The sequence below is a fragment of the Ornithodoros turicata genome, chromosome 1 (assembly GCF_037126465.1).
Source record: "Ornithodoros turicata isolate Travis chromosome 1, ASM3712646v1, whole genome shotgun sequence".
In the NCBI taxonomy this organism is placed as follows: Eukaryota; Metazoa; Arthropoda; class Arachnida; order Ixodida; family Argasidae; genus Ornithodoros; species Ornithodoros turicata.
In genome coordinates, this window is record NC_088201.1 from 147200794 (window position 1) to 147215928 (window position 15135).

Genomic DNA, 15135 nt, shown 5'->3' on the forward strand with positions numbered 1-15135 from the left:
TTGTATTGCGGAAGTTAATCAAGATGTATGAAAAAAGAGAAGTTATCAGGTCAGCGTCTGGTTTCGTATAAATTATACGCAGAAAAATGAGGTACAGGTGGGTGCAGGTGAAGTCGTCCTCACAAGGTCCTGCGAGTGTTCCAGGTTGACACCCTAAGGATGTGCAGGTGATATGAGCGGGAGTCCCACTTTAACACGGAGGTAACACTGGGAGGACCAGTTCCTGAGGACGTCATCGTCGTCCGGGGTTGACATCCCGGAGACGATCGCAGGACGTTTCTGTGTTGTTGGGGTTTCCTGTCCTTCGCTTCCAGATTTGTGCCTGCTTGTGTACACTGTCACAGAGTCGCGTACGATAGAGCAGTGGAGCACAAAAGCTGAATCTCTTTCTCAACAGAATGTGGTCGCGTATGAGTGCCGAACACAATGGAGATGTGGGACTCACGCAAATGTGTGTTAGTAATATCCAGTCGTACGGTCACGTTCAATGCTGTCTGTTTAACGTGGTTGCAACGAACAATATGGAGATTTGGGGCATGTGTTTCAACACTCAATCGTTTGAATACGTTGTTGGGGCGACTACTTCTTGGCCCCTTCATGTCTTTATTATTTTATAGTATCTTGCACTGTCATGGAATGAAGGTGATGGATACAACGCTTGTCCTTTGAGCCACTTGTTGGCTCTTCAGCTCAGGTAGAGGTACGATCTCATTTTAGGTAAACAAAGACCGTTACCTTTTCAGATCTGACAGTGTTGTTCAATACCCCTTGTTTTCTATGTTCCCGCTAATCTGACTCTGCTCTCATACCCTGTGCAGTTGTCACTAGTCTGTGCTGCCTGTGTTGAGGTAAATTATGGGTTCAGTGAACATTTTGCCAGAGGCAACATAGATAAGATTGTTGCATTTGTTTTTAAAATAGTTCCGCACATTGAGCAGTTCTTTTATTTGGTGCTTGCCGGTTCATGTCTTGGAGGTGACGAATACAACGACTGTCCTGTGAGTAATTTATTGGCACTTCAGCTTACCTGCAGCTATAGTCGCATTTCAGGTAAACGAAAACTGTTACCTTTGCAAATCTGACTGTGCTGTTGTTCAATGTCGCTGAATGTGTATGAGCTGGCTAATCTGACTCTAGTGTGAGTCGCTTGTAAATACTTTGTGTCTAAAGAACATCAGCTACAGTGTGAGGGTCGGAACTGAATCGGATTTATACCATTGATGCCGTGTGAGTGCAGGATGCCAGAATGATTATTTTTCAGATTCCGTCACACGTCTTTTTTTGGCATGTGCACATTTTGATTTGCAGAGTACGATGTGTAAAGTCACATTCTTTTTAGTAACTTCAACGTCAGTGATCCCGGCATGCTTAGCACTGCCTCGAAGATTGGTCACTTGCGTTGTAACAAGGCAGGAGAAAGTCTGTAAACTACTTCAGCTTCTCATCTTTCAACCCATGATCCATGCGGTGTCAAAATCAATAAAAATAATGCATAGACTACTACACAAGGTACCTAGGTACGATAACCTGATGTCGTCCATTGTCTAATTTTTCCATGGTGCTTGCCAGTGTATAGAAAAAAGGTTCGTTTTCGAATCAGCAGTCCGGAGGCAAACGGGCTCTGCGCAAGCAAAATACGGTCCGACTTGTACGGATGGTGATCTACTTCACACTTGCAAAGTGCCTGAGTAAAAAATATGCATAAATTTTACTTCTGCAGCACACAAGCTGCATCCAATATTTTACCACACTACCGTGACACCTACCACCCTTACCCTTACCACCCCACACCTGAAAAGTACTGGTTGCCTTTGGAGCAATCAGGGAGCGAGCACCGACCCGAGGACGGAGGCATTGCTTGCATCTACCAGTGATACAAGTACTGCGATATCTGTGCATGTATACTACTATCTACTTCGGAAGAGTACCTAGATTTTTTGGTATGTCATTGTGCAAAAGATGAGAAGTGCTCATGATGTTCGGTAATTTGACCACATGTTTGGAAGTAAATGTTTACCAAATACGTCAAAAGAAATAAATCTTGTACCAATATCCATACTTTATTTGTATTCTGTGCATGAACTACACATACCTGCACGTGCATGTGAGGGACATTTACCTGGATGAACAACTACATGAGATGAATAAAAACAAACAACAAGTGCCAAAACTTAGGTATAATTTGTGCATAATTTTAGACATCATGGCTAATACATGTCTATGTGACGCCTTCGTGGATAGATAAATACTGTCCCATTGTACACGTTTGCTCTAAAAAGGGTCTAAATCTGCTACAATTATCTGGCTATTAGCTGTATTTTAGCGTAACATTAGCAGGGCTGGGGGAAGGCAAGGAGATGAATACGGAGCAATAGAGCTACTTTGTTAGATGTCTAATACACATTCCCAAAGTTTACTTGTAGACGACTTTTAGACTTATACTAGCGCACCATATCTTGCCCTGGCGTTTTCGTTGTCTCCCTTCTTCACTATTTCGAAATCGTTGCACTCGTTGACGCAATCTTCAAGTCTTTTTCGTATACGACCTGCCATCATGTCAAAAGACGAACGTCGCGACGTTAATGCATGAAATGCATAAATGCACATGTTCATCAAGCAAAACCATTAGCAAGTGAAAGTAAAAAGGCGAGTTTCCTTCGTCATGGGGTGGATGACGCGCATACGCAAGGCTCTCGCACGTGGAGGCAGCGTTCACGCATGCACAAACGCTTTGTTTGCGCAGGAAAGTCAACTTACGGGACCGGAGCTGCGACGAACGCTTGTAATGACCGGTAGACATCAGGTTAAACCCGACAGACTGCCGGGCCTTTCGGGGGTAAACTCGTTCACCCGAAAAAGTCAGGCTCTGGTTATATGGTTCATTGTTCTCGTTGTGTGGTTTTATTTTACTTTTGGAGCAGGCTGTTCATGTTTGAAATGTGTTGTTCAGTCATCACAACAACAACCTACACCTAAACCACAACCTAATATAACCCATGCTCTTTGTTCTCCTTTACGTCCATCCCCACAGTCGTCACTACACTAGGGTTTGGCGTGTCAGGGTATTGATGGCGATGTTCTAGCAATTGCTTTAACAGCTGCTTCCACTATAGTGTTCACGATTATGTCAATTTCTTCATCTATGCTCACGTTAAATTTCATTTAATTGACGTGGTATATAAATGAGCGTGATAGAGACAGGCTCACCACAGCCAGCGCCACCTATAAAGGTGTTCAAGCTAAGAACCACATATCTGGGTGTTTTAGCAGAACTGTGACATATGCTGATTTATCAAACGTAAGGACTACCCTACAATGCCCTCACCTCGAATATGAAATCATTCTTTTGGAACTCGTCGGGAAAGTTATTCGCAGGTAAATACCAGTTACTTGGGTTGCGTCTTCTATTTTCTTTTAATGTTTTCCCAGGATAGTGTGCTCTTTCACCCTCTCAGAGTGTGCTCTTTCACCGTCGTAGTTTTAAAAGATGTGTTTGCGTGGGACACCCTGTACATGTGTATTCAGGCTTTTAGTGCATATTTCGAATATGGTTTGTGCGTAGTTGCATTCATATTTCAATTTCAATTGTATTTCCTTTCGGATGGGAGTGAGTAAGAAGCCAGAAGGCTTTGCGAAGACTCTCCTCCGAAGAATACATCATCCAACAGCATTACACAGAAATTACACAGAAGAAGCACAAGAACAATAGAAATTCACTTAATCCCTGGATATAAAGAAATAGGATATTTCCCGCTTAGAAAACAAGGACGTTTCTACTGACGTACCTATAAGCTCATTAAACAAAGACGCCGACATGTACTGTACTGACTGTTTCTGGTAATTAGTTCTACACATCGGTACATCAAATTGTACAGCTCTGAGGCGATAGGAACAGGAACGTTTCCGAAGATTACACAAATCCAAGAGTTCGGCACGATTATTACGAACACTTAGAGAATACGTTAATGTCAACTTGTAATTAAAAAAAAACTGTGAAATTGGCGCGGTGTTATAGCACCTAGAAAGCTCTCTGTAATGCACAAGAGAACGCGAGCCAGCCATAGTTTTCGAGGCTGTTCCTTGCAGGACAGACAGTACATTTATGTTCCTGGCAGTGGTAGTACCCCACACCATAAAACAATAACTATATCTAGAAACAAACAGTGAATTATATATTTGCAACTTTACATTTTCTGGATGTAGATAACGATGTCTACATAACATTCCAGTCATCATTGCTAACTTTTTAACAATAAAATTGCAGTGCAAAGTCTATGTGAAATGTTCCGGAAATACGACGGCCATTGTCCTAAATGAAGACACGGCCTTGAGTTCCTTGCCGTCATAGGAACGTTTAGCATTATTTTGGATAGAAACATATTTCTAGGACTAAACAACATCGTCTTTGTTTTCTTAATGTTAATGCTTAAGCAGTTGCAATCTGACCACGTTTTTACGCTTTCTAAAGTGTGGTTTGCCAATATATCAAATTCTATAACTGATGACCCGGATAAAAGCAGCGTAGTGTCGTCCGCATATATCAGAAAGGTTACTTCTACTGTGCTAGAAGCTATTGCATAAATATTGACCATGCCATTTATGTAGCACTTGAAAAATAAAGGTCCTAAAATACTACCCTGGAGCACACTTGACTTGACACAGGCAAAATCGGGTGTAACCTTATCTGCAAAAACAGCCTGCTCGCTGAATGATAAATAAGATCGCATTAGTCTAGTGCAGCTCTCCAAATTCCATAGTATTCTAATTCGTTTGTCAGTGTTCCATGGTATAAGCAGTTAAATGCTGTACGCTAATGTACTAAGATCGCTGACGTTGAGCACTTTTTCTTTTGAAACCGGGTATTATAGTATCCTTTAGTCTCAACAGAGCACTCTCTGTAGAATTATTCTGTTGAAAATCGAACTGCAAGTCAGTTATTATTCGATGTCTCTCGAAAAATTTCTGCAGTCGGGTGTAAATAAACCTGTCGAGTCATTGTCAATATACTGGAAAAATTTATATTGGTCTATAATTTGATAGATCGTTTTTATCCCCACTTTTATAAATAACTGAGACCTTAGCTTGTTTCAATTGTGCGGGGAAAGTTCCTATTTGGAGGGATAAATTGTAAATGTGTCCAAGAGCAGGAGCAATCAAGTCTATACTATATTTAATTTCGGGAGACTTTAGTGCAAATTTATCTGCCTCTTCTCGCGTTCATGGTAGTCTCGCCACGAATAAAGCCACGAATCTATCAAGTATGCCGACGAAGGCTATGCGAAACTAAGGCAGCTCGCCATCTTAAACAGCATGCACAGAACGTGCCCAGACATCCGCAGTTTCGATGTCGAATACGCTTGAACGTTGCTCGTTATTTCACGGAAGTGGGCGCCTATTTTAGGACTGCTCATTCTCATAAACTGGGTTGGGAACTTATCGATACAGCCGGAATGTTGTAGTCTGTGTTCTGGACGGCTACTGTACATTCTGCTTCTGAGGTCGTAGCAGGGAAATGGTGCCCAATTAGTGGTTGCTATGCAGGGTCGCAATAACGAGTGCGGTATGTTACAATCAGTAAGAGAAAAATCAACACTGTGTCTGAGCTTAGTGTCAGCGGCTGCCTTCATTAACAGGAATATCAGCATAATGTAAAACCCCGAGACTAGGGAACACGAAAGGACAGACACAACACGAACTAGACACAGCACCCTAGTCCCGGGGTTTTACATTATGCATCATCTTCACCAGCTCGCTTGCTTCCTAGCCATTTTTTCATAGGAATATCAGGCCTTGCATGCGAGAGGCAGTGTTGCACCCGATAAAAAAGAATGGTATCGAGTTATTGATGCTCGTTACTTGAGTAACAAAAAAGCGAAATACCGATATTGATACTGTCGAGTAACCTAACGATGTAGCGCTACCGTTATAAAACAAGAAGTAACCTGGTACTATGCCCGACAGTTTCGCTGAAACTCAAAGAAGTTCCGAAAAAATGGAAAACCGAAAACACAACACTGAAACGACGGTTAACTGAAAGGGATTTTGTGTTCTTTTGGTTTCAGGACTTGGTGGAAGTTCAGTAGGCTGTCCTCGTCAGTCTGCGCAAGCGAATATATAACAGGCGGGAGATCAGAGAATAGTCGTTTACCTATTACCGCTTAAAGGAAGGCTTCGGAAGGATTCGAAAAAAATTTGGTGAGCATCATACCGAACAGGAACCACTTCCTTGGTACCGAATACAACATTCGCATTAATTTTGTGCGAGCAATTAATTCGTGTGAGATGAAAATACCGGCCCCCTCACACAAGCAGAGGCCCCTTCGGCAGTTATCCATAGAGATGTGCGCCAATGCTGTTTTTATCGGCGGCGACGTTGGAACTATTTTTGGTCGGCGGCGGCGGTTTGAATAGGCGCAATTCAGCGTTACGCTGGTATCGGAGGCGGCGGCGTGATCACAGCTCCCGCGCTTTTCGAAAATTAAATTTTCTGCGAAACGCACAAAATATCGGTGGGCCTCATAACGGTGTCTGTTTCAGTTTCTTTTCTCTGTAGGTTTCAAAATACTTAAAAGTGATAGAGTGCTTAGAAAGGACCTATACCTACACAAAGAAAAATCCGTGCCTGGGAGCGAGAAAGCACAAACAACAAGACATTGTTTGTGCGTGCCCTTCTTATGTTGAATTGCGTTCTCACGATGGGAGGTATGCAATTTCAAAGTGAATACCGTCGACACTTAACCGAAAAACTTTTACGTCCTATCCAAATTAGGGCTTTGCGATGCAAGCATGGCAGTTGGCTGCAGCGAATTAACATTTCACGGCAAAGGGATATAGTAGTAATCGTGTCAAAAGTGGAGGGAACAGTGGGGAAAATATGCAGGAATATATTCATCTTTGGAGAACTTTCGCAATAGAGTTCGTTTTATCCATTTTAACGAATCCCTTCAACCGCGTCAACTGAACTCCGAAGAGTGTAAAGTGAATGTAACGTTTTTCTGATAGACAGGCAGCGCATCTATCATTTATTTCATCCTACTGGGCTACTCCCGACTTCACCTGATACAATCGCTGAGCGCAACTGCGGCGGAGCCCACGCCGCAGTCAGACGCCATCGCAACGGCAGAACTCCTGTCACGCATGACGGAGTTGTGCTCGTTGGTGGTTCAACGCCTGGATGCCGGGTCGGTTTCACCGCCCCAGGCACTAGCGCTTCTACGACTCAACTTACCGGTGCCTACCTTCTCAGGTTACACCGATAAGAAGTCTGTTGCCGATTTCTTGGATGACCTCACCGCCTATCAGACGGGTATGGGAATTTCGGACGAAGTCCTAATCCAACTCATCCTGCAGGTTGCTTTGGTCGGAGACGCCGCCCGCTGGCTTCGGTTGCAATCGGAGTTTACGTCCTTTCAGGACTTCCAGGAGCGGTTCAAAAACGAATTTCTTCCCCCGGATTACGAATACCGTGTCGTAGAGGAATTGCATAAGCGTACTCAACATCCTGAGGAAAGCTTATCTGAATTCGTTCGGGCATTGCAGGATCTGTACAGCAGAGCGGATCCCACTGCTACGGAAGAGCAGCGCGTCGCACGGACTATCCGTCAGTGCCACCCGCGCTTCCGGCCCTACTTAAGAGCCCATCGCTTTAAAACCCTTAAGGCGTTGGCCCAGGAGGCTCGTTCAATACAAGGCGACCTCCTGGCAGAGCTTGAATATCGGCCCCCTCCGCCCCCGGAGCTAGCGTTGGAACCGCCCTGCGCGTGGTCGGGAGGAGCCGCCTCGGTCGAACGCCTGCATGCAACAGGTTTGGGTGACGACCCCCGTAATTCATACGATGCGGAGTCATCCCACCGAGCCCTAGATCCCTTCCTCTATGACCAGAGGACAATCCCCGCAGGAACGAGCCTTCACAGACCCGTCCCGCCCCGAAGTCGCGGTCAACCTGGCCTTTCAGCTAGCGAAACCCCACGGCAGCGGGAGTGGCATCATCCTGCGCCCCCGCAGCCACGAGCGCCCAACGGCTGTTGGAACTGCGGCAGCCCTGACCTTTTTCGTCGGGAATGCCCGCGACAAAGACCGAACACTGTGCCATCGGGAAACGGTCGCAGCCGGCGTCCATGAATGCTCGCTCAACGAGGTCGGCAAGTTGCGAAAAAAGCGAGCAGACGGTTACTATCCGTGGCCTTGATCAGTCAAAAACTAGCTTTGCAAGCAATAAGATAACGCAAAGAGATGCTTTGGCTCCTCTTGCTTTTTCTGTCCGAGATTACATCGAGGATAAGGAACCAAACATCGCCGTTCGAATTTTGGGTAAAGATTACATTGCCCTTATCGACACGGGAGCTACGCTTTCCCTTATCGGGGATAGTGTTTACGAGCATTGCGTATCACGGCATGTGGAATTGCAATCCACAGATGTTACTCTTCGTCTTGCTTCCAATGACGCCGTTCCAGCACAGGCTGCAGTTGTGCTGTGGGTACGTTTTGATGGGAGACGACGAAAGCAGCGCTTCGTGCACCTTCCTGGCCTGGCAGTTCCTGTTATTCTGGGCAGAGACTTCATCATCCGGCAGAAGTTGGTGCTGGACCTGCCCAATGGAGGATACGTGTACCACGGCTCGTCGGGATTTTTCCGCTTCGCCGCAGCACGGGACCACTGCACAGCACAGCAAGCTGTGGCAGCGTCCGTTGAAACGTCTGGGCTGCCGACTGTCTTGGGGTCATTCCATGGTCCCGAGGAGCAACGCCGTGAGCTTGAACAAGTACTGCGGCAGTTTGACGGAATCTTTACCGAAAAACCGGGTAAGTCGTCTGTGTTACAGCATAGCATAGACACCGGTAACGCTAGGCCCTGGCGTTGTAATCCCAGACCATTGAGTGTGCTTAAGCGTGCTTTATTTGACGCTACTCTTGACGAAATGCTCCAAACCGGTGCAGTTCAAAGGTCTCAGAGCCCTTAGGCATTTCCTGTTGTTCTGGCTCCGAAACGTGATGGTACGGCTAGGTTATGCGTCGACTATCGTCGACTTAACTCGGTAACTGTAAGGGACTCTTACCCCTTCCCGTCCATTGAGTCAATCTTGTATTCCCTGTGCAATGCAACTGTGTTTTCAACGCTAGGTTGTAGTAGAGGATTTTTGCAAATCCAAGTTGATCCGGAGGATGTCCCGAAAACGGCCTTTACATGTCATAGAGGTTTGTTTGAATTTGTACGAATGCCTTTCGGACTGTGCAATTCAACTGCCAGTTTCCAGCGGTTGATGGATACAGTGTTGGGAGATGCGAAGTACAATTTCGCAATGGCATACATGGATGACGTCGTAGTGTTTTCTAGAAATTTTCAGGAACACTTGGAACACCTGTCAATCGTCCTTACAAGGATGACCGAAGCGGGCATAACGATCAACCCCCGCAAGGTGTAGTGGGCATCGTCTAGGATCAGCCTTCTCGGCTTTGTGGTGGACGGAGGTACCATCCGTCTTAACGACGACAAGCTAAAGGCGATCACGGACTCTCCGGTTCCCGGTAACGTCAAAGCCTTGCAGCGCTTTCTAGGTATGGTTGGTTTTTACAGACAATTCATTCCTAATTGTGCCGAGCTAGCGCAGCCGCTTAACCAGTTGTTGCGCAAGGACACGCGCTGGAATTGGGGAGAAGAGCAGGAACGATCATTTCGAGCTCTATCACAAGCAATCGCTGATACGGCTAGGCTTTATCTGCCCGACCTTAACAGACCATTCCCTAGCAGCACAATGTACTGAAAGTCGAGTGCAATAGGGGTGGACGGTATGTGTCTTATCAATGTTCTTTAGTTTCACGAGCCTGTTCAAGGCCTTCCACCTACCCGTCCACCCCTATTGCACCCGACTTTCAGTACATTGTGGTGCTTGGGTTTGTTGTGCAAACAGATGCAAGCGATTATGGTGTTGGCGCGGTTCTCTTGCAGGAGCATGACGCTACTCTTTGTCCAGTGGCTTTTGCAAGTCGCACGCTGAATCCGGCAGAACGGAACTACTCCGTGACGGAAAAGGAGTGCTTGGCGATCATCTTCGCTTTAAGGAAGTTCGACCTTTACCTGGACGGCAGTACCTTCACTGTCCAGACTGCCCACCAGGAACTTTCTTGGCTGCAGCGGCTCCATAACCCGTCTGGACGACTTGCCAGGTGGGCCCTGACGCTACAAGGCTACTCTTTCAACGTGGAGTACAGGCGGGGCTCAGCGAACGTGGTAGCAGACGCACTGTCCCGCGCGCCTCTACCGGAGGGGGAAGAGGACGGCACCAAGGCGCCTTCTCAACTTCTGGCAGCAGCACAGGTGGCACGAGACGTATCTTCGTCTTGGGGCACGGTCGTGAGCAGAGAGCAGCTCCTAGACCCTTAGAGAGCGGACGGCCTTTGTCAGCGGGTGTCGCAGTGGATAGCTGAGCAAGACTCGGCGGACACCGGAACGACTGACGGACGGCACGACTCCTATCTTCTGGGCGAGGATGGCATCCTATTCAGATACATACCCCAGGCGGATGAGGACGACGGCTCATCCCCGTTCAGAGTGATGGTGCCACGGAAGTTGCGTAAGTCTTTCATACGTTACTTTCATGACTCGGCCTTGGCAGGTCACAGCAGCGGCAGGAAAACTTATGAAAAGTTGTGTCGTGTTGCGACATGGCCAGGAATGAGGCAGGATGTAACAAAGTATGTTCGTACTTGTCCCGTATGCCAGAGAGCGAAACCTCGTAGTGGTTTTGCCCCCTGGGCGCTTACAGCCTGTTCAGAGCAATAGACCCTGGTAGATAGTTGCTTGTGATGTGATGGGACCATTTCCCCGTAGTCCTAGAGGTAACCAGTATTTGTTTGTGGTTACTGACCATTTCACGAAGTGTGTTGAGCTGTTTCCTCTCAGGACACTGACTTCCCAGAGAGTGTGGGAAAAGTTACTCGACACCTTTTGCCGGTTCGGGTTTCCCGCACAACTGATCACCGACAACGCAACCTACTTTACAAGTAAGGGGTTCTCAGATTCTTGCGCTGTCTTAGGCATTCAGCATAAGAAGACTTCCCCGTATCACCCTCAGGCTAACGTTACCGAACGTGTTAATCGGAACCTGAAAATGATGTTGGTTGCTTTTACTAGCCAGCACCACCGTGATTGGGATCTTCGCCTGGCTGAACTGGCGTTTGCTACGCGGACGGCGGTCAATAGGTCTACAGGATTCACCCCGGCGTTCCTGAACTTGGGACGAGAGGACCCTTTTCCAGTGGAGAATGCTCTGGGCCTCCGGGATGGTGGAGACCAGGCATCCCCCTCCTCCGCCGCCTGCCCCCTCTTCAGCCATGGACGACGCCGTACTAGACCTACTGACGACCTCATGACCCTGTAAGGAAGGGGGGGGGCGATTAGAAAGCGCCACGTGTCACGGCGACAGAGGGCAGCCGTGCTCCACGGGGGACCCCGGTCACAGGGGATAAAAGCGGTGATCCGCTGGAAAAGTGTGTGATTCGTTGCGCGATTGATGGCTGGAGCGTTGGTTTTTCCTTGGCAATAAACCTGGTATGTTGCATTGAATTTCTGGTTGTGCTGCTTGTTCCTTCGCGCACGGAACGGACGGGCTGACGCCCCGAGGTTGTGGGAACTTGGCGTTCCACAACCTGAGGGGTCTTTTCACTAGGGCGCTAGACCCGACTGCTACTCCCTCTAATCTCTACATGATATGACATAGGTTTAACTGTGGGATATTCGAACTTTTACCATAGGGTAGGCTTAGCGAGGGCTGGCGGCTCCAACTGCTATTGACCCATGCCTCCATTCGCGGCTGCTCACTGGTTCACAATGAAACTTTTTCACATGCTCTGAGGGCGCCAAAGAAGGTTCCCTACATGTACAATAGATGGCGCCGGTTGTACCCTCTTTGCAAAGATGGACAGCTGCGATGCGAGTGTGGTCCATCGTGACTCATTTCTACCCAACTGGTTCATACTTCTAGAGAGCCAGCGTTAGAAGGCTGAACAGCTTACATGCCGCCGCCTCCTGCTGTTGGTTCACAATGAAACTTTTTCACATCTTCTGACGGTGGCTCTACACATACAATAGATGGCGCCGGTTGTATATCCTCTTTGCAAAGATCGACAGCCGCGACGCGAGTGTTGATAATGTTCATTCTAACCGCATTGGGCACTCCTTTCTATCCAACTGCTTATTGGTTCATACTTCTAACAAGAGAGCCAGCATTAGAAGCCAAATCTGCTGCTGAACATTACAAACGATGAATAAAACAGCTTACATCAATATGTTCGGTGCCGCCATCTGAAGTCCTTCATGCTATCTACGTCATCCTTCATGCTATCCATGCCCCTCATAGCCATGGCTGCCTCGCGGTGCTAATGGTAAATTTAAAAAAATGTTCAGGGTACGATGAACACATCTTAAAACACACTCTACCCATCTCTCCATAAAACAGGAGTAAAGTGGGCTTAACCACGTTGTAGGGATGCGTAGGGGGAAGCCCACCTCTGGGAACAAGCTTACGGTTTTGTGATAGTGTGCCTTTGCATTTCAACATCAAAATTTAGTTCAGTGTTTATCAAGCAGAATGGAGAGGAAAAAACATAAATAATGCTATAGAGTGAAGCGCGTTCATTCTTAAAAGCTAAAGAACGGATTTTGCTTCAACAACAACAGCAAAACAAAACAAAACGTTTCAATGTTTAATAAGCAGAACGAAAAAAAAAAAAACATCGTGATGCCAAGCAGTGAAACCCACTAGCTCCGCACGCGTTCGTACTAAAAAGCTGAGCAGGAAGACGCACATGATCGAGAAACATGGAGAGTAGATGCTGTGCAGAGAAGCTCGTTTTAGAGAAAAACGATTTCAATGTCGATTGAGCAGATCATCAAGAAACCCTGTAGAGCTGCACCTGCAAGTAAGCTTAGTATCGTTTTGTTTTAGATGGCGTGCATTGCAGTTCAACACAAGAAACTAATTAAATGTTTATCAAGCAGAATGGCGAAGCATAGTAATGCTATCCAACGCTTATTAAACAAAGTGATCGAGTAGACACAGAGTGGTTGGTGCTGTGCAGTGAAACTCCGCACGTACTCAATATTAAAAAGAAGTCTCAACCCAAGCTGAGTAGCAAGAAACACAATTTCAGGTTGCTTTCAGAGCTCTCACGGAGGTATTCTGTGCAAACGTATCCAGCGTATATTTCACGCGACACACCTAGCACGCGTTCCTTCAAAACAGTACGCAAGAGCACTATTAGACAGCAACAAGCACCATTTGAAACATAAGTCCCGGGTGATCACACAGATTCAAAATGAACGAAGTTCATCACATTATAAGCAAGTTCACCTCAGAATAAATGTGCTCACTTTAACAGTATCACAGTTACAAATATGACAGGTTTTACACCACATAGATTCACCGCGCGTCACGCGACACCAGCACAATACAGCACGCATTATCTGAAACGCGTGGATAGCTCACGCGATTTTAGCCCGCTCATATCCGCCTATATTGCAATTTTTCACCTGAGAGGCATGCACACACCGTTATCACGTAGCTATGGATACACACATAATACAATTTTGAATGCGTAATCTGCGTATGATCGCGACGCACGGGCTCAACATGCGCCGAAATAGACACATCAAACTATCGCCCACCTTCCAGGTCTACAAATCTACATCACGTCGCAAACGTAGCCAGCGTATATTTCACGCGACAAACCTCCGCGTTCGCACGAGCACTACTCAACAGTATGAAGCACCATTAGAAATATAAATTTAGGATGATCACACAAAAACGCACTCAGTCTTAAAACGCAGACTCAACCCAAGCTGAGTTTGAAGAAACACAGTTTCACATTGCTCTCCCAGAACATTCCGTGCAAATATAGCCAGCGCACGCAACCCACCTCGCACGCAGAGCATCAGTGGAAGCACCATTAAAAATATTAGGATGGTCGCGTTATGAACAAGTTCATCTCGGAAAAAAAATGGTCTCCTTCGCAGACGGGCACATAGATTCACGAGCACCATGCAGCAGTATCTGAAATACGAATTTCCGACGGCGCGCCTGCAGCCCGCGCGACTTTAGCCTGCCTATGTCCGCGTATATTGCGGTTTTAGACAGTGTGCGTTTAACATAAGAAATTAACTAAATCAAGCAGAATGATAGAGCACAGTGATGCGTGTGATAAGGCCCTCACTGACGCTCCAACGCTTATTAAACAATGCTATGCACCGAAGCTTCGCACGTACTGAATGTTAAAAAAAACACTCAACCCAAGCTGAGTATGAAGAAACACAATTTCACATTGCTCCCCCAGAACATTATGTTCAAACATAGCCAGCGCACGCAGACTACAACTGGAAGCACCATTACAAACATAAATTTAGGATATTCACACGGCGTCGCATTATGAACAGATTCATCTCATCAAAAAAATGGGCTCACCTCATCACACCGATATGACGCACGTAGATTCTTGTCCAGCGACGCGGCACGGCAGGGCACTAACTTCGGGGGCGTGGACAGCTCAGACGATTTTAGCCTGCCCGCGCACACAGGATCAACATGCGCTGACTCGCCAAAATGCCGCGCACCTTCCTGGTTCACCCGCATGTCGACAACTTACCGTGCCAGCCGCACGGAAAACTAGATAGCCGAAACACAGGCGCGTAATATACCCCTCCGGTTGGGGCCATCTGTTTTATATCAATGCTCGCTCGTTTCCGCAAGGTTGCAAGTCCGAGAAATTGGGTCACCTTGAAGATGTGTTCGAGCCATCTGTTTAATATCAAAACGCACTTCTACCCGTCATGGCGGACCCTAGAGGAAAAAAAATGTTGCGTCAAGGTGACGTAAATAGGCTTTCTGCGAGAAACTGGGTTACCCCGTAAATCATGTTTTCCGAGGCCGTGCGTATTAAAACCAAAAGTAAGCTGTGATCACACAACGCTATGCGAAGAAAAAAATATCCCTATGAGCCCACGTCACCACCTGCTCATTGCCGAAACAAGCTTTCTCTAACCAAAAACAGAGGGTTCGCTCATGCAGTTTCCAAGAAGTTCCAAATGTCCTTCGCGGCTAACGGGCGCGAGCGCGGGCCGTTCCTGCGTGATTGCGTAAACAA

At 46.8% G+C, this 15135-nt stretch overlaps 1 long non-coding RNA gene across 1 annotated transcript; it reads left to right on the forward strand.

The window, feature by feature from the left end:
• The first annotated feature begins 8109 nt into the window (after positions 1–8109).
• Positions 8110–11551, forward strand: LOC135370693 (uncharacterized). Its single transcript, XR_010415427.1, has 3 exons — positions 8110–9555; positions 9947–11001; positions 11132–11551. It is a non-coding gene; the product is annotated as an uncharacterized LOC135370693 (long non-coding RNA).
• Positions 11552–15135: the final 3584 nt, after the last annotated feature.